This window comes from Microcebus murinus, chromosome 7 (assembly GCF_040939455.1).
Source record: "Microcebus murinus isolate Inina chromosome 7, M.murinus_Inina_mat1.0, whole genome shotgun sequence".
In the NCBI taxonomy this organism is placed as follows: domain Eukaryota; kingdom Metazoa; phylum Chordata; class Mammalia; order Primates; family Cheirogaleidae; genus Microcebus; species Microcebus murinus.
In genome coordinates this window covers 21,145,375-21,169,035 of record NC_134110.1, presented here as the reverse complement: position 1 = coordinate 21,169,035, position 23,661 = coordinate 21,145,375, and the positions used below count along the sequence as shown (strand labels likewise).

The 23,661-nt window shown below is 37.0% G+C and overlaps 1 long non-coding RNA gene across 1 annotated transcript in view; it reads right to left on the bottom strand.

The window, feature by feature from the left end:
- Window positions 1-891: 891 nt before the first annotated feature.
- Window positions 892-23,661, bottom strand: part of LOC105868833 (uncharacterized) — a 49,171-nt gene continuing 26,401 nt past the window's right edge. The window contains exons 3-4 of the long non-coding RNA XR_012920108.1: window positions 7,822-7,942; window positions 892-6,703 (exon numbers count right to left, since the gene is read on the bottom strand). This is a non-coding gene — a long non-coding RNA (uncharacterized LOC105868833). The remainder of the gene's footprint in view (window positions 6,704-7,821; window positions 7,943-23,661) is intronic.

Genomic DNA, 23,661 nt, shown 5'->3' with positions numbered 1-23,661 from the left:
GCTACAAAGCTTCTGCACAGCCAAAGAAATAGTCATGAAAGTAAACAGACAACCTACAGAATGGGAGAAAATTTTTGCATCCTACACATCCTATAAGGGACTGATAACTAGAATATACTTAGAACTCACAAAAATTAGGAAGAAAAAATCAAATAACCCCATTAAAAAGTGGGCAAAAGACTTGAACAGAAATTTTTCTAAAGAAGACAGAAGAATGGCCAACAAACATATGAAGAAATGCTCAACATCTCTAATCATCAGGGAAATGCAAATCAAAACCACAATGAGATATCACTTAACCCCAGTGAGAATGGCCTTTATCAAAAAATCTCCAAACAATAAATGCTGGCGTGGTTGCGGAGAGAGAGGAACACTCCTACACTGCTGGTGGGACTGCAAACTAGTTCAACCTCTGTGGAAAGCAATATGGAGATACCTTAAAGTGATACAACTGAATCTACCATTTGATCCAGCAATCCCATTGCTGGGCATCTACCCAAATGATCCAGTGACACTCTACAAAAAAGACACCTGCACTCGAATGTTTATAGCAGCACAATTCATAATTGCAAGGCTGTGGAAACAGCCCAAGTGCCCATCAATCCAAGAATGGATTAATAAAATGTGGTATATGTATACCATGGAGTACTATTCAGCTCTAAGAAACAATGGTGATACAGCACATCTTATATTTTCCTGGTTAGAGCTGGAACCCATACTACTAAGTGAAGTATCCCAAGAATGGAAAAACAAGCACCAGATATATTCTCCAGAAAACTGGTATTAACTGACTAGCACCTAAGTGGACACATAGGTACTACAGTAATAGGGTATTGGGCAGGTGGGAGGGGGGAGGGGGGAGGGGGGTGGGTATATACATACATAATGAGTGAGATGTGCACCATCTGGGGGATGGTCATGATGGAGACTCAGACTTTTGGGGGGAGGGGGGAAATGGGCATTTATTGAAACCTTAAAATCTGTACCCCCATAATATGCCAAAATAAAAAAAAAAAAAAAAAAAACCTAAGTACAAAGTTTGATACAGAAAGCAGGGAACATTCTGATCACTAGTTTTGGCCAAATAGGTCATTTTCACCTCTAAGGCCATTGCATCAGTTCACAATTTATAAATTAGCATGACATTTTTATTAATGCCAGATGACCTAACTTCAGCAACAATGAGTGAGATTTTGAAACTCATCATAGTCAGCATGATTAGGACCACTTCATCAATGCAACTAAGACACTGTTCAAAACTAAGAATGAATTTATTTTGGAAACCTTCTTCAATTGGCATAAAATCTGAGATTACTATTAGTGGACTACTGCCCCACTTACAGAGAACACAAAACAGAATATGTAGACATACAGGAAGTAACCAAAATAGCAGCTGTAACAGTCCGTATTATCTACACCAGTGGACCACAACATTTTTCTACTATGAACCTGTTTTCGTGGGAGACAATTTTTTCACAGACTGGGGAGTGGGAAGATGGTTTCAGGATGATTCAAGGGCACTGAATTTATTGTGCACATTGTTCAGGAGATAGAGATAATACTTCGGATTGAGACATGATTTGTTAATTATGGCCATGGGAAGATAAGATCTAGAGATAGAGTATATGTGGGAGTAGGAATGTATTTGCCTAAGACTGTGCCTTGCATGCTCTATCATTTAAGAATTTAGAAAATGAGGAGAAATCCATTAAAGGGGATTGTCTATATATAATAGACATTGTAATATATAAAGAAATAATTATACAACTCCCCATAGTTTGGGGACCCCTGACACAAACATCACCACAAAGGATGGAAGGGACAGCGTTAAGGTGACACATGAATAAAGCTGAGTGTTTACCTTCAGATAGCTCCTGAATGCAGTCTCTTCCCTATCAACCTTAGCTACTCTAATGGGTTAAAGAAACTCAAAGCAATGAAAAACAAATAAATACCACTGATTTACCACCTACACAAAAAACAAATCTATTATGAATCTAAACCCAGATTCCACCATCATGCCTGACAGTCTTTTTGAGAAAATTGTTGACTACCCTGCCAATAAGGAAGGCACTGTTAAAATCCCTAGCTGGATTTTACCACTAAAAACTTGCTCTTCTCCTTCTCCCATGTGTATTTATATCATCCACCCATGGAATTCTATGTACCACTCATATTACACTCCACAATTTAGAGATCTATTCTTTAGAATCTTTAAGTAACCCCTTCCCCTGCTTTCTCATGTAGTTTACTACCTCATTATTTCATTCAGTATTTCAATTTAAAAAATATTTTGCTGGACATTTCTTATAAGCCATAATACACAAATTCTTCCTTACAGTAGAATACCAACTAATGAATATAACCAATAACTGAGTTTTTTTTTTAATTCCCACTGATAGAGTAAGAATCACCTATCAGTATAAAAAGAACTGTGCGAAAGTTTGATGACAAATCAAAATTTGAGGCATCTTCTTAAAAACTGTCAGCTATTTACTTGTCAAGAATACCATTGTCACCAAAGACAAAGAAAGACTGAGGAACTGTTTCAGATTAAATACGACTAAAGACCCATCCTTTTCTGGATCCTGAATAAGGGAAGAAATTACTCTAAAGAACATCTCTAGAACGACTGGTAAAATGTAGATATGGATTGTATATTATGTTATACTTTCATACTAGTGAGATTCCATGATTTTGAAATTTTTACCAAGGTTAAAATGAAAGGATGTTAAGGCCCCTAGAAAGTAAATGCTAAAGTATTTTGGGTTAAAGGAACAAAATATCTGCCCATTACTAAAATATAATTAATATAATAATAACACTGTATAAAAAGAGAGTGGAGAAGAGGGAAGGGAAAAGAAGAGAGGAAGGGAAAGAGAGAAAATAATTAAGAAGAAAAGTCAATCTGGGTGATTAATATATCAGTTTTCTATATATGATTCGTACAACTCTAAATCTAAAATTATTTCAACAATTAAGATTTTTAAAAAATGGTATAAGATTTACTTAGGGATTTTATGAACCTCCAAAAAGCACTAAATTTAGATAATGTTAATGGTTTCTAGCTCTGACAAACAGGATGTTTCTTGGGATGAGAGGAAAAGTGAAGAAATGCTTTGTATTATAAATTATTCATCACTATTTGGTCTTTTTTATTCATGGCCATCTACTGTTTAAATAAGATTTAAGTTAAAAATACCATTTTCACCTATTAGATTGGCTACAAATATAAAGAACCATTAACACCCATCATATATAAGTTTTTATAAAAATCAGCATTACCATGGCCTAGATAATATATTCAAGGGCAATTTCACAAACTATCCACTGAAATCAAAAGTATACATAACTGATGATCCAAAAATTTCACACCTAAACATCTATTGTATAGAATTAAGAGTCCATGTGATTAGAAAAGATGTATAATTATATACATTACAACATTATATATAGTAACAAAACAAATGAAAACAAGTTAACCTGAATTTCCCAAAATCCAGAAATGGATTTGTCCATTATAATATGTACTTTATATTCAATAAAAAGTCTACAGGTTAGTTATATTTTTGATTTGGAAATATGTCCATGATATAGTAAAGAAAACTGAAAGTTACAAAATAATTTCTAACATAAGGATCACAAATTTGTAAGTGAATTCAATATAAACTTGCATAAGCTCAGAAAAGTTACTGACCACCATATCACAAATGGTGAACTCTTGTCACCCCCAGGGAGCAGGAATAGAAGATGGAGTACGAATGACCATACATTGCTTTATATCACTAACTCATTCATTCTTTGTGGCTCTATTTCAATGAACTAGGTGCCAAACCAAAGTGGAAAGGAGACAGACAGACAGGCAGGCAGGCAGGCAGGCAGGCAGGCAGACAGACAGACAGACAGAAAGACAGACAGAAAGACAGACAGACAGACAGACAGAGAGAGAGACAGACAGACAGACAGACAGACAGACAGACAGACAGACAGACAGAAAGAAAGAAAGAAAGAAAGAAAGAAAGAAAGAAAGAAAGAAAGAAAGAAAGAAAGAAAAGAAAAGAAATAAAACAAAGCAAAGCAAAGTAAAGCAAAGAAAAGAAAAGCAAAGAAAAGAAAGATGCCACATTCAAACTAGCTTTAAAATCCAAGATTTTGAAATCTTAATTGCAGTTTCTTCCCCATTTTCAAGTTCAAATTTGTATGTTGAAGATTCAGAAAAAAATCACACAAGAAGAGATGACATTCTCTCCCTTCTGGTTTCTATATTGAGCCAATACTGCAAGTCCAGAGGTCAGCAAACTACAGCCTTTGGTACAAATCTGGCTCTTAACATGTTTTTTGTAAATAAATGTTACTAGAATATAGCCTTACTTAATGGTATAAACTGGTTATAGCTACTTTCACACTACAATGGCAGAATTGAGTAGTTATAACAGTATGGCCTGCAAAGTCTGGACCTATACAGATAAAAGTTTGTTGACTGCTGGCACAGACTACAAAATACTATATTGACTAGGTATTATCTTGTGTTTCAGATAACATGAAGATATGTGATTAGGACATATGTTCTTATTATATCCAGAAGAGCAATTTGAATTTAGAAAATATTAATACAAGAAATAGTTTCAGGTAAATGAACTATGGAAGTACAAAAGGAATTTCTCTGTAGATAAAATAAATGGGTTTTAAAAAGGAACACAAATTCCACCTCAGAATCTAGCTGGCAATGAACAAAATAATATAGTAAGAATGATATTGATGGCTGTACAAATTATGAAATTTTTAAACCATTAAGTCTTGTGTTGGTAAAAGTAATTGACATTCAAGGAAAGGGATTATCCTATAATCTTAAAATTCTAGCATTTATTTACATTGCTAACACTGGTCTAGAGATGCCTGTATATTATTGGATCCCTCTATACTATAAACTTATCTATTAAGTCAGGTTATAGGCAATACATTAGTAGTTCCCTGATGACAATGCAGTTTATGTTTCAGAAGTCAACAATTAAAAACTTCAAATAAATAGTATTTTATATGAAGCCCACTTAGGTTAAGCAGAAAATCAACAAAAAATCAGGGTAATGTGAGTAAAATGGAAATCTCTTCAGTATACTGAGATTTTCACTCTAACCCCAAATAAGACAGTACTAATCATATGAAGAAAATGATAGGACTACATATTCTACAAAATGGTATCAACCTGGCTGAAAATGTCAGCACAAGGGTCTGGCTCTACCTTACATTTGTTATATAACCTACATCCTAGGTTTAGGCATTAGGAAAGAAGTGAACTACACACAGACTCAGAACCTGATCTAGAGTGAGACTCATTAGGTTCAATAAACAAGATAACCACAGAAGCTCTAGCCCCGATAACACAAATGCATAAGACTATCTTGTCTGGCACCTGTGGAAAAACTTATGAGCTCCTGATTCAAATGAGGAAGAAAATATCTTACAAATGGAAAAAACAAAATCAAACTGGCCCACCATAAGCACTCAGCTTTTGAGAAAGCCTGGTTATCAAGAGTGACTAAAGTGTCAATGGGCCTATAAAATGAATTAATTACATTTATCAAGCACAAATTTCACTTCCATTTGTAAAGCAAAATATAAATAAAAAATATGAGGTAATATACTACAATAAAGGAAGATACAAAATATATCAACAGAACAGAGAAGTACTTAATAACATTCTAGGCAATTACTTGCCAATAAAGCAGGTCATTTCTATTCCTGGGTTTCTACAAAAGCTGTGCGCCTTGAGATACAAAATGCAATGAAATTCAAGCAAGAAAGAATAATAACAGCATTTGGGTGATGCTGTAGATTGAATCACTAGTGATGTTCTTAGGATCCTCTTGTCCACATGGTCCTCACCTGGGAGAATACAGAAGATACTGCAAATGGAAATAAACAACAGGTTATGGCATAGCCATCCCTGGTGACAGAAGGATATCATCTTCAAGTCAAGTGTTTATTGGTACTCCATAAAAAACAACTCCCACAATCCTAAAGTTAAATAATACCCAAGCTATGAAAACCAGGCATACATACTTTATGAAAATGATGAAACTGTAATTTCCCTCCTTTCTTCTGCCCATTTGTTGTGATTTCGCTACATTATTTCCTATTCCAAATTATCTTCATGACATTCAACCACCTATTCATTCTTTGAACAAGTATTTCCTGTATAGTTTCTTAGTGCTAATATATATACCAGGTCAGCGGTTAAGGAAAAACAAAAACAAACAAACAACAACAACAACAACAACAAAAAACCACAATAATGCTATAATGAAACACTAAAAATAGACTCTGTATATCCCATATTATTTTTTGGAAATCTTTCCAAAACCCAAACTCACTAACACTATTATCCATATATTTATTCACCCTGCTTTCCCAGATGAGTCTTATTCAATTTCTGGTGATACTAAAGGCAAAAAAAACTCTTGATTTTGTTAAATTGTGTTTACTAACAAGAGATAACTATAAAATCTTTGATTATATGTTATCTAAAAATGATCAGATAAGCCACAAAGTAGGTTTTTAGGAAAAGAAATTAATATAAGATAACTCAAACAAAAATCTAATCTATCATCAATATAGCTAAAAAAAGTATGTTAAAAATCAGAATGTAGGCCTTAATTGCTCTTACCTGTAAGAAAATCTCTTTGGTCCTTGCTTGGGTAATATGCTTGAAAAAAAAAAAAAAGGATGTTTGAAAATATTTGAACACTCTTCATTCACTCATCAAATGAAAAGGATATTGTGAATCTACTTTTACCATGCAGATATTGAAATATTCCTTAGCTCCTGTCTGCTCACCTTATGTACCCACTGAGAATATTAGCAATGTCCTAAATCCAGAAAAGGGAACTAAAATTCAACCTGGTGCTGTTATTACAACCCATATTATTTGCAGCAAATTCTGCTTCTTAATGACTTAGCTCTCTGACATCTTTCTGTATCCCTTTCACTCTCTTTTTATTCCCCAATCAATATGACTTCTTTCCTTGTCTCCCTCTACCCATCCACCATTGATTCATTTATTCCAAATACTTAATCTGGATCAGATAATGTGAAATTTACAGAGTGTATGGACAAAAAGAGATTATAGTCTCTGTCCAGATAACATTACATTCTATGGTCAGAGTAGATAAGATTAGTAAATCACAATCTCCACAGCCTACATATCAATACTGCATCAATATTTAAGAGTTTTTTTTATCTATCATTGCGTGTGAATAATAATCACTCCACAATCTGTTTTTTTTTTTTTTTTTTTTTTTGGAGACAGAGTCTCACTTTCTTACCCAGGCTAGAGTGAGTGCCGTGGCATCAGCCTGGCTCACAGCAACCTCAAACTCCTGGGCTCAGCGATCCTACTGTCTCAGCCTCCCAAGTAGCTGTGACTACAGGCATGGACTGCCATGCCCAGCTAATTTTTTGTATATATGTTTTTAGTTGGTCAATTAATTTCTTTCTATTTTTGGTAGAGACAGGGTCTCGCCCAGGCTGGTTTCAAACTCCTGACCTTGAGCAATCCGCCCACCTCGGCCTCCCAGAGTGCTAGGATTACAGGCGTGAGACACTGCGCCGGTCTCCACAATCTGTTGATTTTCTATGTTTTATGGACTTCATCTATGGTTTTAGGTTTAAAACTATCACAGACAAACTGGATTTAGCGACCCAGTGGGCTCACAAAAAAGGATTGCTTGAGGCCAGGAGTTCAAGACCTGCCTAGACAACACAGCAAGACATCCACCTATAAAAAAAAAACAAAAACAGTACAGCAGAGTTACTGATTCTTACCAGAACTTTTGAAGAATGAAGTCCACGAAAAGGATAAACAAGTACAATGATTTGGATTGATATGAAAATGTCATGTGGTAAACAAGGTCTCACTTCTTAAACTGGACAAGCTTAGACATAACTGTGGAAAATATGAAAAATTATAACATATATACCATGAAGTATAATATACAGAAGGTAAAGTTGAATCATTCATCAACCTCTGAAAAGTCCCCAAATAATTAAAATATTAAAAATCATTTTGATTTTAAAATGATTAATACTTTGTGGCAAGGCATGGTGGCTCACAGCTGTAATCTTAGCAATTTGTGAGAGTCAGGCAGGAGGATCACGTGAAGGCCTGAAGTTGAAGACCAGCCTGAGCAAGAATGAGACCCTATCTATCAAAAACTAGAAAAATTCCTGGGCATGGGGTGCGTGCCTATAGTCCCAGCTAATAGGGAGGCTGAGGCAGAAGGATTGGTGGAGCCCAGGTGTTTGATATTGCAGTTAGCTATAATAAGGCCACTGTATTCTGGCCCAGGTGATAGACCAAGACCCTGTCTCAAAAAAAGAAAATAATAGAAAAGAAAAAGAAAATTACTTTGTGAACTTAGTATACTTGGTTTTTGTTTGTTTTGCTTATTTACTATCAGAACAATTTGAGAATTCAAATGCCAAACTTGATTTCATAAATAATAAATTTTCCCATGACAAGAATACACCATCATACTTCAACTTTCCTTTTTTTCCTTCAACTTTACATACGTGACTTTATAATTGTATCAGTCTATTCTCATACTAATCAAATTACTATATCATCCCATTTGTGTGTATCTATCAAGCTATTCTAAAACCATCAAACATGAAATAATCACACCCATGCAATAATGTCTCTATGCCTTGATCCCTACAATTTGCCTGTGTTCTAGCCAGCCATACTTGTATCATCAATCTAAAAATCCATGTATACAATATTTCATTTTGAATCCATTCTAAATCTAGCATATTGGCATTTAACCATCTACATCTTCACTAAATAATGATTTCATTAATGCATATACCCTTATACACATCACAACTGTTTATGAAAAACATAAATTTTTTCAAAATATTTATTCTTAATACTTTCATCCAGTCATCTACTAAAATATTCTAGTTTTTATCCATTCTTACATTATTCCATATATCCAATTTAGCATGCATGCATCCATTATTGTATCCTAAGTCCATAAAACAATAGATTATCAAAACATCTTTCCAACCTTCATTCTAAATATCCACTCTTGTAATAATTTATGAACTAATTATTAAATCCACATAATTGTACAATACATAGAAAATTTAACTTACCAATCTTGCATCTGTCCATCAATCCATACTTCTGTCTATTCACTCTTACAACCAAGCTTGAAACCATAAATCCAACACTCCCTCCTAAATGTACCCATCTACCAAGTCTTGAATTCTCTATGTGGCTTTCCATCAGTAGTCAATTTGAAGTCACAGTACCTTCAAAATTCCACTGGCTGAATACACAATTTTCACTCATGAAAACATCCCTGTGAGTCTGATACAATAGCTGTCAGGAAAGCTTTGCTCTATATGACAGTTCATTATTCCAAGAGGATTCTTAATGCCAAAGAAACTAAAAGCCCATAATTCTTGTAAGACTTAAAATGATGTTTGGGCTCCATCTCTCCATGAACAGTAAACATTCTGTAGTTTTCCTATATGTCTCATAATGCCTACTTAAAAATAATAAAGTAGGATGAGGAGAATGGGAAAATGTCCCAGAGGGCAAAGGAAAACCAAGAAGAACAAAGGAAAAGGAGGAACAAAGGAAAAGGGAGCAACTCCCAAGGCCTAATGAAACATTCTTTACCACAATATATAGGGCCCTCATTGTATCTTTCCAGAGAGATTTCAAAATTTCTATGTAATTGTGATCACTATCACATTTCACAACTTATGGTTTCACAACTTATGGTTTCCCAGTCCCTGGGCAATCATTGATCATGGTACAAATATCTACCTTTTACGTTCAGATATCTCTGGGACAAGAGAACACACTGCAACCTGAGATACAGATTACTACAAATCACCTAATGAGAAGATCACAGTGCTAAGACATATTAGACTTTTACCTGGGTAACACTTTTTGTTGTTCTCAAAGTGAAGTTTACCATGCAAGTGGGGAATAAATCCAGTATTTGAGACCAGAGAGGTGACTTATGATTGATGTTCTTTATCCTTCTTTTACAAGAACATGAAAAAAATTCAATTCTTAAACCTCCCACCCAAAGGTTGAGAAGGACATGTGATTAATTTACCTTGCCCAATTTACCATTAGTCATTTAAGAGCTACTGCATGATTTTCAATGAACACTATCATGGTGATAATGAACAATAAACCCTTATATTGTAGAGATGAGTGCAGTGGCTCACACTGTAATCCCAATGACATGGGAGGCTGAATCGAGAGGATCACTTAAATCAAGGAGTTTGATCCCAGCCTGGGCAACTCAGTGAAACCTTATCTCTAAAAAAATAAGAAAACTTGGCTAGTCATGTTGGTGAACACCTGAAGTCCCAGCTACTCAGCAGTAGGCTGAAGCAGGAGGATCGCTTGAGCCCAGGAGTTCACAGCTACACTAAGTTATGATCACACCACTGAAATCCAACCTGGGCAACATAAGGAGAACCTGTCTCTTAAAAAAAAAGAAAAAACAGATCTGGGGAGGAAGATCAGGATGGCAGACAAGAAATATCACCAGACAGAGTATCTCTGCAGAAAAGACAGATTCTAGCAGAAATTAGAAGAAAGAAGCAAGAAAATAAGCATACATCGGACAAGAGTCGGAAGGAGGGTCACCTGAGACCACAGGAAACTCCACAGGAGGAGGTTGCGGAAGAGATCTGGAAGCAGAGACCTCCAGAGCAGCCTGGAGACCAGCAGCAAGGGTACATGGAATGGTTAACTTTCCCTTCCCTTGCATTTCAACTGCTGGTGGGCTCCCCAGAGGGTGGAGAGACCTGCGGACACCAGCCCAGAGACGGCCGCCGCCAGTGAACGGTATGCCTATTGTGGACGTTGCACCAGGAACCCAACTCTTGCAGGCATCTCCCTGTACACCAACCGAGCCCTGTGTCAGGCGCCATATAGTCTCATTCTCCCTTCCCCCAACCCTATCCTCCGCTACCAAGAGGGGCAATATAGCCACCAGATGGAGGCACCTCCAGGGAACGGGACCTTCCCTTTTGGGGCCCTACAGCTAACTGGGGAGAACTCAGACAGTGAACTCCATACCCGCCAGCCCTCCCAGGTGCTGCTGGCCTGGTGATACCAGGAGAACGGGGCAGACCCTGAGGCTGAGAGACATAGACCCAGCTTGGGGTCCCCATGGGTGAATTGGGACTGGCACTCCTATCCCTGGTGGGGATATAGTTTGAACTCTGGGGCCCAGAGGTCAGACCTGCAGACCAGATCCCGTGCACCCAGGTCTCGCATTGCCCAGGGCACAGAAGGGTTATATGCAAACAGCCTAATGAGGTGTGTGTGCCTTAAGAGGAAGATTAGCATCCTAGAGGGGAACTCTCCTCCGAAAGTGAGGCCGTGTGCCCAGGCCAGGTGGCATTCCTGCGCAGGGAACCTCCCGGCCAGCATCACAGCCATGAGAGGCCTGGTGGCGTGAGGTCTGGCCTTCTGGCAGAGGCCCAGGAGTAGCAGCAGAGTTGGGGAGGGTGGAAAGAAGCGAGGCCTGCTCTAGACTGCAGGTCTCAGACACCCTTACCCCACACGTAGACTTTCTGACTGAGCAGGGCCATTCCAGCCCCTCCCTGACAGCTAACAGCATTGGTGGTGCCTGAGGGCAGGCTTACCCAACCCAGTTCCACCCAGACTCACTCCTACACCAGCCCTCACTGAGGGGGAGAAAAGGACACACCTGGAAGTCCCAGGGTTCCACTCACCACCTGGGGCACTAGAGTGCCTCTTAGAGGAACAAGAGCTGGTCACAAAACACAAAAACAACAGCGTAGCCTGTTCCTCCAAGCAAGCGCCACCTACTGACAGGGATGGCATCCTGCACAGCCTTTTCACAGCACCCACTGACTCATTATACAGGGAGTGGTCAAATCTCACCCACAGACACCACCTACCTACCGGGAGGACATTCTGCACACCCTTTTCATGGCACCTACTGACTCATCATCATACAGGGAGTGGTCGAATCTCTACCACAGACACCACCTACCGGCTCAGAAACTAAACAAAGCGTGTGAATACCCAAACGAAAACCTAAAAGAAAGAAGCAACAACTGATCGACATGAGAAGAAATCAACGAAGGAACTCTGAAAATATTAAGAACCAAACGGAAACCACACCCTCAAAGAGGAGCACCAGCCCATTAGAAATGGAAACCAACCAAAATCAGGCAACCAAAATGACAGAAGAGGAATTTTCAATGTGGTTCATAAGAAAATTCAATGACCTGCAAGAACAACTTGGTAACCAACACAAAGAAACCAAAAAAAGCCTCCAGGACCTGGAACAAAACTTCACTAAAGAAACTGATACAATGAAGAAAAGTTTAACTGAACTGGAAATGAAAAATCAATTCAGGGAACTATAAAATATAGTGGAAAGCCTGAAGAACAGGGTAGATCAGACAGAAGAAATAATCTCAGAGATTGAAGATAACACCTTCCAATTAAATAAATGAGTCACAGAGATAGAGCAGAGAAACAAGAGAAAAGAGCAAAGCCTACAAGAGATGTGGGATTATGTGAAGAAACCTAATGTGAGGGTCAAAGGGTTAGGGGAAGGGAAAGAAGAAAACACTCAAGGGTTAATCAAGCTATTTGAAGATATAATAGAGGAAAAATTCCCAGGCCTTACTAAAGATCTCAATATACAAGTTCAAGAAGCACAGAGGACCCCTGGGAAATTCAATGCAAACAGGAAGACTCCACAACATGCAGTCATCAGACTGACCAAAATATCAACTAAAGAGGCCCTTCTAAGAGCTGTAAGATGAAAGAATCAAGTAACATACAAGGGAAAGCAAATTCAAATAACACCAGACTTCTCTACTGAGACTTTACAAGCAAGGAGAGACTGGGGCCCCATTCTCACTCTTCTGAAACAAAAAAATGCCCAGCCTAGAATCTTATTCCCTGCAAAACTAAGTTTTGTATAAGAAGGAGAAATCAATACATTCTCAGATAAGCAAAGACTGAGGGAATTCACCAAGACAAGACCAGCCCTTCAAGAAGTACTCAAAACAGTGTTAACCATAGATCTGCACAATAAACACTCATGAATGTAAATCTACATAAAGCTAAAGGTCAAAACCCAGATACTACAATGGCTCAAGAGAGAAAACAAAGCAACAAAGTTCAACCCAACATAATGAACAGAAATCTGCCCCAACTATCAGTTATCTCAATAAATGTGAATGGCTTAAACTCGCCACTCAAGAGACATAGACTGGCTGAATGAATAAAAAAACACAAACCAACTATCTGCTACCTCCAGGAAACACATCTAACATGCAAGCATGCAATTAGTCTAAAGGTAAAGGGGTGGAGAACAATATTTCAAGCAAACAGAAGCCAAAAGAAAGCTGGCATGGCAGTGCTGATTACAAATAACTTAGTTTTTAAATCAACAAAAGTAATAAAAGACAAAGAAGGTCACTATATAATGGTGAAGGGTACAGTTCAACAAGAAGACCTAACAATTCTAAATATATATGCACCCAACCATGGTGCAGTCAGATTCAGAAATCAAACTCTCCTAGATATAAACAAATGGATAAACAACAACACCATAATAGTTGGAGACTTTAACACCCCACTGACAGCACAGGACAGATCCTCCAAACAGAAAATCAACAAAGAAATAATGGACTTAAACAGAACCCTAGAACAAATGGGCCTGACAGACATTTACAGGACATTCTACTCCCAAACCACTTAATATACATTCTTCTCATCAGCTCATGGGTCGTTCTCCAAGATTAATCATATCCTAGGACACAAAGCACATCTCAAACAATTTAGAAAAACAGAAATTATACCATGTATCTTTTCAGATAGTACAATGGAATAAATGTAGAAATTGATCTTAACAGGAGTTCTCACTTCTACACAAAGTCATGGAAACTAAACAACCTTCTGCTGAATGATCACTTCATAAATGAGGAAATCAAGATGGAAATCAAAAGATTCTTTGAACTAAACGACAAAGGTGACACAAGTTACCAAAACCTATGGGACACAGCTAAAGTAGTCCTGAGAGGAAAGTTTATTTTCATAAATGCCTATATCCAACAGTCGAAAATATAACAAATAGACAACATAATGAATCGTCTCAAAGAGCTGGAAAAAGAAGAACAAACCATCCCCCAAACCAGCAGAAGAAGTGAAATCATTAAGATCAAATCAGAACTAAACAAAATTGACAACAGGGAAACTATACGGAAGATTAATAAAACAAAAAGTTGGTTCTTTGAAAAAACAAACAAAATTGACACATCATTGACTAGACTAATGAAAAGCAGAAAATAAAAATCTCCATCAGGAACAATAAAGGAGAAATTATAAATTATGCCATGGAGATACAAGATATAATTTATGAATACTACAAAAACCTCTATGCATACAAAATGGAAAATGTGGAGGAAATGGACAATTTCTTAGAAACACACAGCCTCCCAAGGCTCAACCAGGAAGAAACAGAATCCCTGAACAGACCAATATCAAGTACTGAAATTAAAACAGCAATAAAAAAACCTTCCTAAAAAGAAAAGTCCTGGACCAGATGGTTTCACACCCGAATTTTACCACACCTACAATGAAGAACTGGTGCCTATTCTGCAGAAATTATTCCACAACATTGAGAAGGATGGAATCCTCCCCAACACATTTTATGAAGGAAACATGACCCTGATACAAAAAACCAGGAAAGGATGCAACAAAAAAAGAAAACTATAGACTAATAGCCCTTATGAATATAGATGCAAAAATTTTCAACAAAATCCTAGCAAATTGAATCCAGGTGCTTGTCAAGAAAATAATTCATCACAACCAAATGGGCTTCATCCCAGGGATGCAGGGATGGTTCAACACATGCAAATCTATAAATGTAATTCACCATATAAACAGAAGCAAAAACAAAGACCATATGATCCTCTCAATAGATGTAGAAAAAGCATTTGACAAAATTCAACACCCTTTTATGATAAGAATGCTCAAAAAAATAGGCATAGATGGGGCTTACCTAAAAATGATACAAGCCATATACAACAAACCCACAGCCAATATCATACTGAATGTGTAAAAATTGAAAACATTCCCACTTAGAACTGGAACAGGACAAGGTTGCCCATTATCTCCATTTCTATTCAACATAGTGCTGGAAGTTCTTGCCGCAGATATCAGATAAGAGAGTGGAATTAAGGATGTCCAAATGAGAGCAGAAGAGATCAAACTTTCACTCTTTGCTGATGACATGATATTATATCTAGAAAACCCCAATGATTCAACCAGCAGACTCCTTGAATTGATAAATGAATTTGGTAAAGTCTCAGGATACAAAATCAATACACAGAAATCACAAGCATTCATATATGCCAACAACAGTAAAAGTGAGAACCAAATCAAAGACTCAATTCCCTTCAAAATATCAACAAAGAAAATAAAGTACCTTGGAATACACTTAACTAAGGAGGTAAAACACCTCTAAGGAAGAACTATGAAACACTGAAGAAGGAAATAGCATAGGACGTAAACAGATGGAAGAATATACCATGCTCATGGGTCGGGCAGAATCAACATTGTTAAAATGTCTATACTACCCAAAGTGACCTACAGAGTCAATGCAATCCCTATCAAAATACCATCATCATTTTTCACAGATATAGAAAAAATAATTGTACGCTTCATATGGAACCAGAGAAGACCCTGTATAGCAAAATCAATCTAGGCAATAAAAACAAAATAGGAAGTATCAATTTACCAGACTTCAGACTAAACTACAAGGCTATAGTCATTAAAACAGCTTTTTACTGGCACAAGAACAGGGACATTGACCAGTAAAACAGAACAGAGAACCCAGATATAAAATTATCCTCACATAGCCAACTAATCTTCAACAAAGTAGACAAAAACATACACTGGGGAAAAGAATCCTTATTCAATAAATGGTGCTGGGAAAATTGGATAGCCACATGTAGAAGACTGAAACAAGACCCACACCTTTCACCTCTTATAAAAATCAACTCACGCTGGGTAACAGACTTGAACCTTAGGTGTGAAACTATTAGAATCCTAGAGGAAAATGTTGGAAATACTCTTCTCGACATTAGCCTAGGCAAAGAATTTATGAAGACCCCAAAGGCAATCACAACAGCAACAAAAATAAACAAATGGGACCTGGTGAAATTAAAAAGTTTCTGCACAGACAAAGAAACTGTCAAGAGAGCAAACAGACAACCCACAGAATGGGAGAAAATTTTTGCAAGCTACACATCTGATAAAGGGCTGATAACTAGAATCTATTTAGAACTCAGGAAGATCAGCAAGAAAAAAATCAAACAACCCTATCAAAAAGTGGGCAAAGGACATGAACAGAAACTTCTCAAAAGAAGACAGAATCATGGCCAACAAACATATGAAAAAATGTTCAACATCTCTAATCATCAGGGAAATGCAAATCAAAACCACAATGAGAATGGCCTTTATCAAAAAGTCCCCAAAAAACAAATACTGGCGTGGATATGGAAAGGGAGGAACACTCTTACACTGCTGGTGAGACTGCAAACTAATTCAACCTCTGTGGAAAGCAATATGGAGATACCTCAAAGCGATATAAGTAGATCTACCATTTGATCCAGCAATTCCACTACTGGGCATCTACCCAAAAGATTAAAAGTCACTTTATGAAAAAGACACCTGCACTCGAATGTTTATAGCAGCACAATTCACAATTGCAAAGCTGTGGAAACAACCCAGTGCCCATCAATTCATGAGTGGATTAATAAAATTTGGTATATGTATACCATGGAATACTACTCAGTTTTAAGAAACAATGGTGATATAGCACCTCTTGTATGTTCCTGGATACAGCTGGAACCCATTCTACTAAGTATCTCAAGAATGGAAAAACCAGCACCACATGTACTCACCAGCAAATTGGTATTAACGGATCAACATCTAAGTGGATATATAGGAGTAACATTTATCAGGTGTCCAGAAGGTGGGAGGGGGGAGGAAGGGATGGGTATATACAACCACAAAGAGTAAGATGTGCAACAATTGGGGGATGGACATGCTTGAAGCTCTTGAGGGAGGAGGGGGGCATGGGAAATATATGAAGAAAAAACAAAAATGCATCACAAACACCTTATGTTGTGATAACATCAGCAAGAAGCACCACTGTCTTTTGTGACATTAGGCCCATGAGTTACTGCCATGACCATACGACCCTTAATCTGTTGGACAGTAACCATGAGAATTATACACTTACAGTTTTAAGGAACTTAAATTTAGGAAGTAAACTTTCCTGAACTAACCTATGCATATATTCTTTCAATCGCGTACCTATCAATTAATCCATTTTACATCCACCTTCTGTTCATCTTGCATTCTCAATTTAGCTGCCAAAAATGTTTTTAGTCCTTAATCCTCTTGTGTGTTTATGTATATATGTGTGTGTGTATATACATATACAGTTACACATTCATATAAATATACCATCTTCCATATTATATTCTATTTATCCTTATCTCTGGTTTGTTTTGTTTTTGTTTTTTTGAGACAGAGTCTCATTCTGTTGCCAGGGCTACAGTGCCATGGCATCAGCCTACCTCACAGCAACCTCAAACTCCTGGGCTCAAGTGATCTTTCTGCCTCAGCCTCCTGAGTAGCTGGGACTGCAGGCATGCACCACCATGCCCGGCTAATTTTTTCTGTATGTTTTTAGTTGACCAATTAATTTCTTTCTATTGATAGTAGAGATGGGGTCTTGCTCTTGCTCAGGCTCGTTTCGAACTCCTGACCTTGAGCAATCTGCCCGCCTTGCCCTCCCAGAGCTCTAGGATTACAAGTGTGAGCCACTACACCCAGCCTATCCTTATCTCTTAATTCCATCCAAAATACAATTCTCTATCTATCCATCCATCAATCCACACATACAGTCATCTACTTATGCATCATCCATTTTTGATTCCATTAATCTTCCCCAACTGATACCCACTTATACATTTATTTTGTATCTACTAATTATCCATCCATTCTGACACTTACTCAGTCATACAAAGAAGCAATACCATTTGCCAATTATACTCATTGATAAAAAATACACTGGCCAGCTGGGCACAGAGGTCTCAGTACAGCTGTGAGTTTTACATAGATTCTAAGTCTTTGCCTTAATTCATCTTTTTCCTGCTAATGGAGACCAATCAGACTGGCCACAGAACTAACTTCAAATTACAATGTTATATCCTAACTTTAAAATTGTTAACATAGAATCTTAGATACTCTTTATTATGAGTTTGCAATTTTATTTGCAAATTTTCAAATTTATTTATTTATAAATTTTCAAATTTATTTATTTATTTATTTATTGACACAAAGTCTCACCCCCTCACCTGGGCTACACTATAGTAGCATCATCACAGTTTGCTGCAACCTCAAACTCCTGGTCTGTAGAAATCCTCCTGCTGTAGCCTCCCTATTAGCTGCAACCACAGGCACACAACACCATGCCTGGCTAATTTTTCTATTATTTATGGAGATGAGGTCTTGCTCTTGCTCAGGCTGGTCTCAAAGTCCTGGCCAGAAACAATACTTCTGCCTCCAATTCCCAAAATACTAGAATTACAGGCATGAGCTATCACATCCTGCCTGTATATTAACTTTAAATTCTTCTTGCTGTATATCCTAAGAAATCGATCAAATTATTTCTCCATTTGGCTAACAATATTCCCCATGAATTACAGATAACATTGTAACACGTTCTATTTCTCATGCAATTGGGTCAACTTAATGATTTTCTTTTCTATTGTATAACTCTGTGAATAAATGCCATCAATATGATTCTAATTACATACAAAGCTAACACCCATGATACCTAAGCAAGTTAACATCAGCATTCCTAATCTTTACAAAGATTCTTAGTATTCTTAAATATTTGCCCTTCCAAAGAAAGCTATAATCAAAATGTTTAGTTATAAAAAATTTTAGGAAAAATGAAATTATAAATCAACTCATAAAGAACTGACAACTTTATGATGTTGAATATTCATACCAAACTTAAATGGTATCAAATTATCACTACCAACTTTAAGAAATAATTTTTGAAAAATATCAAGTATGCACTGCTTTTTGCTGTGACAGGCATGAGGCACAGTTATACAGCAAGAACAAAATTGGTCTGTGCCTCATTTTTTTCCCATGTAAACATACAGACTGTCCTTGAGGAACTAGGCAGGGCCACACTCTATCCCCCAGGTTAGAATGCAGTGGCCTGATCACAGCTCATTGCAGCCTTAAACTCCTGGGCTAAAGCAATGCTCCTGCCTAAGCTTCCTAAGTTGTTGTGATTACAGATGTGAACCAAAACACCCATTCAATTTTTTGTTGCTGTTGCTGGAATGCATACACTGTATAAAGTATATTTATGCATTTTCATAATAAAATATCAAAATTATATTAAAACTACTTGTTGAATTGCTTCTCTTTAACATTATATAATCATGCTGTTTGTCTTTCTTCACCTTTGTTGGCTTAAAGTCGATTATATGTGATATGAGAATGGCTACACCTGCTCTCTTTTGAGTTTACTTTGCCTGGAATATTTTATTTCCACCCTTTCATGTTGAGTCTGGGTCCTTGAGGTTTAGACAGTAGATTCTTGATTTGTGTTCTTTCTCCCATTCACTAAGCCTATGACTTTTAAGAGGAGCATTCAGTCTGTTAACATTAATTGATAGCATTTACATGTGGGATATTGGTCTGTTCATCCTGTTGGGTAGTTCCTTGCAGCTCTTTGTTACCTCTTGTTCTATTATTTTATAAGAACTGTGAGGTATGGGGTTTTTTTTTTTTTAGGTGATTTTACACTGGTGGGTATCTATTGTGCTGATTTTTGTGTAACGTTATTCTGAGTATTCCGTGCAGGGCACTCTGGTCATTCACAAATTCCTTCAGTGTAGAATAAAACTAGAAATCAATCACAAGAAATACACTCAAACCTAAACAAAGTCATGGAAATTAAACAACCTGCTACTGAATGATTATTGGGTCAAGAATTAAATTAAGATGGAAATCAAAAAATTATTTGAATGGAACAACAAAGGGGACACAAGTTATCAAAATCTATGAGACACAGCAAAAGCATTCCTAGGTGGAAAATGTATAGCCTTAAATGTCTACATCCAAAAGACACAAGGATCGCAAATTAACAACCTAATGTCACACCTCAAGGAAATAGCAAAGAACAAACCAAACACACAGCCAGCAGAAGAAAATAAATAATGAAAGTCAGAGCAGAACTAAATGAATTGAAAAACAAACAAACAAAAATAAAATGATTAATGAAACAAAAAGTTGGTTCTTTGAAAAGATAAACAAAACTGACAGACCCCTTGCTAGAAAGAAAAAGAACCCAAATAAGCTGAATCAGAAATGAAAAAAATGACATTACAATTGATACCCCAGAAATAAAAAGCATCATCAGGCTGGGCATGGTGGCTGATGCCTATGATCCTGGCACTCTAGGAGGCCGAAGAGGGCAGATTGCTCAAGGTCAGGATTTCAAAACCAGCCTGAGCAAGAGCAAGACCCTGTCTCTACTAAAAATAGAAAGAAAATAATTGGCTAACTAATATATAGAGAAAAAATTAGCCGGGCATGGTGGTGCATGCCTGTAGTCCCAGCTAATCAGGAGGCTGAGGCAGGAGGATTGCTTGAGCCCAGGAGTTTGAGGTTGCTGTGAGCTAGGCTGATGCCACTGCACTCACTCTAGCCTGTGCAACAAAGCGAGACTCTGTTTCAAAAAAAAAAAAAAGCATCATCAATGAATACGATATAAAACTCTAGGCTTATAAAGTAGAGAAAGTATAGGAAATGGACAAGTTCCTGTAAACACAAAACCTTCCAAGACTCAATCTGGAAGAAATAGAACTCTTGACCAGAGCAATAATGAGCAATGAGATCAAAACAGTATCTAAAAACCTCCCAATGAAAAAAAACCCTGAACCACATGGATTGACAGCTAAATTCTACCAGATCTATAAAGTAGAGCTGGTACCCATAAAGTAGAAATTATTCCATAAAATTAAGAAGGAGGGAATCCTCCCCAAGTCATCGACTTAAGCCAGTATCACCTTGATACCAAAGCTAGGAAAGGAAACACCAAAGCAAAGCAAAACAAAAAACCGAAAACCAATATGCCTTATGAATATAGATGCAAAAATCCCCAACAAAATACTAGCAAACTGAATTCAACAGCACATAAAAAAAGTAATCCAAAGATACTTAAATATACATAAATCACTAAATGTGATTCACCACATAAGCAAAAGGGGGGAAAAACTATATGATCATCTCAATACATTGAAAAAGCCATTCGCCAAAATCCAGAACCATTTAACGATAAAAACCATCAACAAACTAAGCACAGAAGTAATATACCTCACAATTATAGAAGCCATATAAGACAAACCCATAGCCTATATCATACTGAATGGGGAAAAGTTTAAAGCATTCTCCCTGAGATGCAGAAAAAGACATAGTGCTGGAATTCCTAGCCAGGGAAATTGGGATAGTGGAAAAAAGGTATCCAAAGTGGGAAAGGGGAGGTCAAACTATCACTTTTCTTGGATGATATGATCTTGTTTCTAGAAAACCCCAAAGATTCCACTAAATGTCTTCTGGAGTTGATAAATTGATAAAGTCAGCAAAGTCTTAGGATACAAATCAATGTACATAAATCAGTAGCATTACTATATACCAATCACATTAAAGCCCAGAGTCAAATCAAACACTCAATACCATTCATAATAACTACAAAGAAGGCCGGGCGCTGTGGCTCACGCCTGTAATCCTAGCTCTTGGGAGGCCGAGGCGGGCGGATTGCTCAAGGTCAGGAGTTCAAAACCAGCCTGAGCAAGAGCGAGACCCCGTCTCTACTATAAATAGAAAGAAATTAATTGGCCAACTGATATATATATAAAAAATTAGCCGGGCATGGTGGCGCATGCCTGTAGTCCCAGCTACCCGGGAGGCTGAGGCAGAAGGATCGCTCGAGCCCAGGAGTTTGAGGTTGCTGTGAGCTAGGACGCCACGGCACTCACTCTAGCCTGGGCAACAAAGCGAGACTCTGTCTCAAAAAAAAAAAAAAAAAAAAAAAAAAAATAACTACAAAGAAAATAAAATACCTAGGATTATAATTAACCAAGGAGGTGAAAGATCTCTATGAGAACTATGAAACCATGAGGAAAGAAATCACAGAGGATATAAACATATGGAAAAACATATCACACTCATGGATAGAGTCTACATTTTTAAAATGTCCACATTACTGAAAGTGATTAACAATTCAATGTAATCTCCATCAAATTACTAACTGCATACTACACAGATCTAGAAAAAACAATTCTATGCTTTGTTTGTAACCAGAGAAGAGTCCAAATAGCCAAAGCAATCTTAAGAAAAAGATCGGATCTGGAGGCATAACATTACCAGACTTCAAACCATACTAAAAAGCTATAGTAACCAAAACAGCATGGTGTTGGCACAAAAATAGACCCATGGAACAGAAAAGACAACCCAGATATAAAACCATCATGATGTTGACCATAGGAGACAAGAATATACACTGGAGAAAAGAAGACCTAGTCAATAAATGGTGCTGGGAAAATTATATTGCCACATGCAGAAAAATGAAACAAGAATCATACCTCTCACCACTCACAGAAATTAATTCAAGATGGATAAAAGTACTTAAATATAAGGCATGAAACCATAAGAATTTTAGAAGAAAACACTCTTCTAGCTCTCAGCCTAGGCAAAAAATTTATGACTAAGACCCCAGTGGCAATCATGAAAACAACAAAAATTAAAAATTAGGTTTGATTAAACTAAAAAGCTTCTGCACAGCTAAGAAAACGATCAACAGAGCAAATAGACAACCTACACAATTGTAAAAAACACTTGCAAGTTACATATCTGATAAAAGACTAATATCCAAAATTTACAATGAACTCAAGCAAATCATCAAGAAAAAAACAACCCTATTAATAAATGGGCCAAAGATATGAACAGAAGCTTCACAAAAGAAAACAGACAATGGCCAATAAGCACATTTTAAAAAGCTTATCATTAAGCATCAGGGAAATGCAAATTAAAAACACAAAGAGATATCACCTTCCCCAGTTACAGTGGCTTTCATAAAATGTCCAAAAAGAATAGATGCTGGCCTGGATGCAAAGAGAAAAGAACACTTATACACTGTTGGTGGAACTGTAAATTAGAACAACCCTTACAGAGATTCCTCAAAGAACTAAAAGTAAACCTATGATTTGATCCAGCAATCCCAGGATTGGGTGTCTACCCCAAAGGAAAAGAAGACTTTTCATCAAAAAGACAAATGAACTCAAACTGTCATCGCAGCACAATTCACAATTCCAACAATGTGTACTTTTCTTAATACATGATTGATCGTCTTTTATATCTTATTTTAAAATAAACACATTTAAAATAACAAACAATTTCAACAAAATAATCCTGCCAGATTGATTGGCCTCACTAGAATGTTAGTAAGCCATGAGGACTAAAAATTGAGAGCTGCT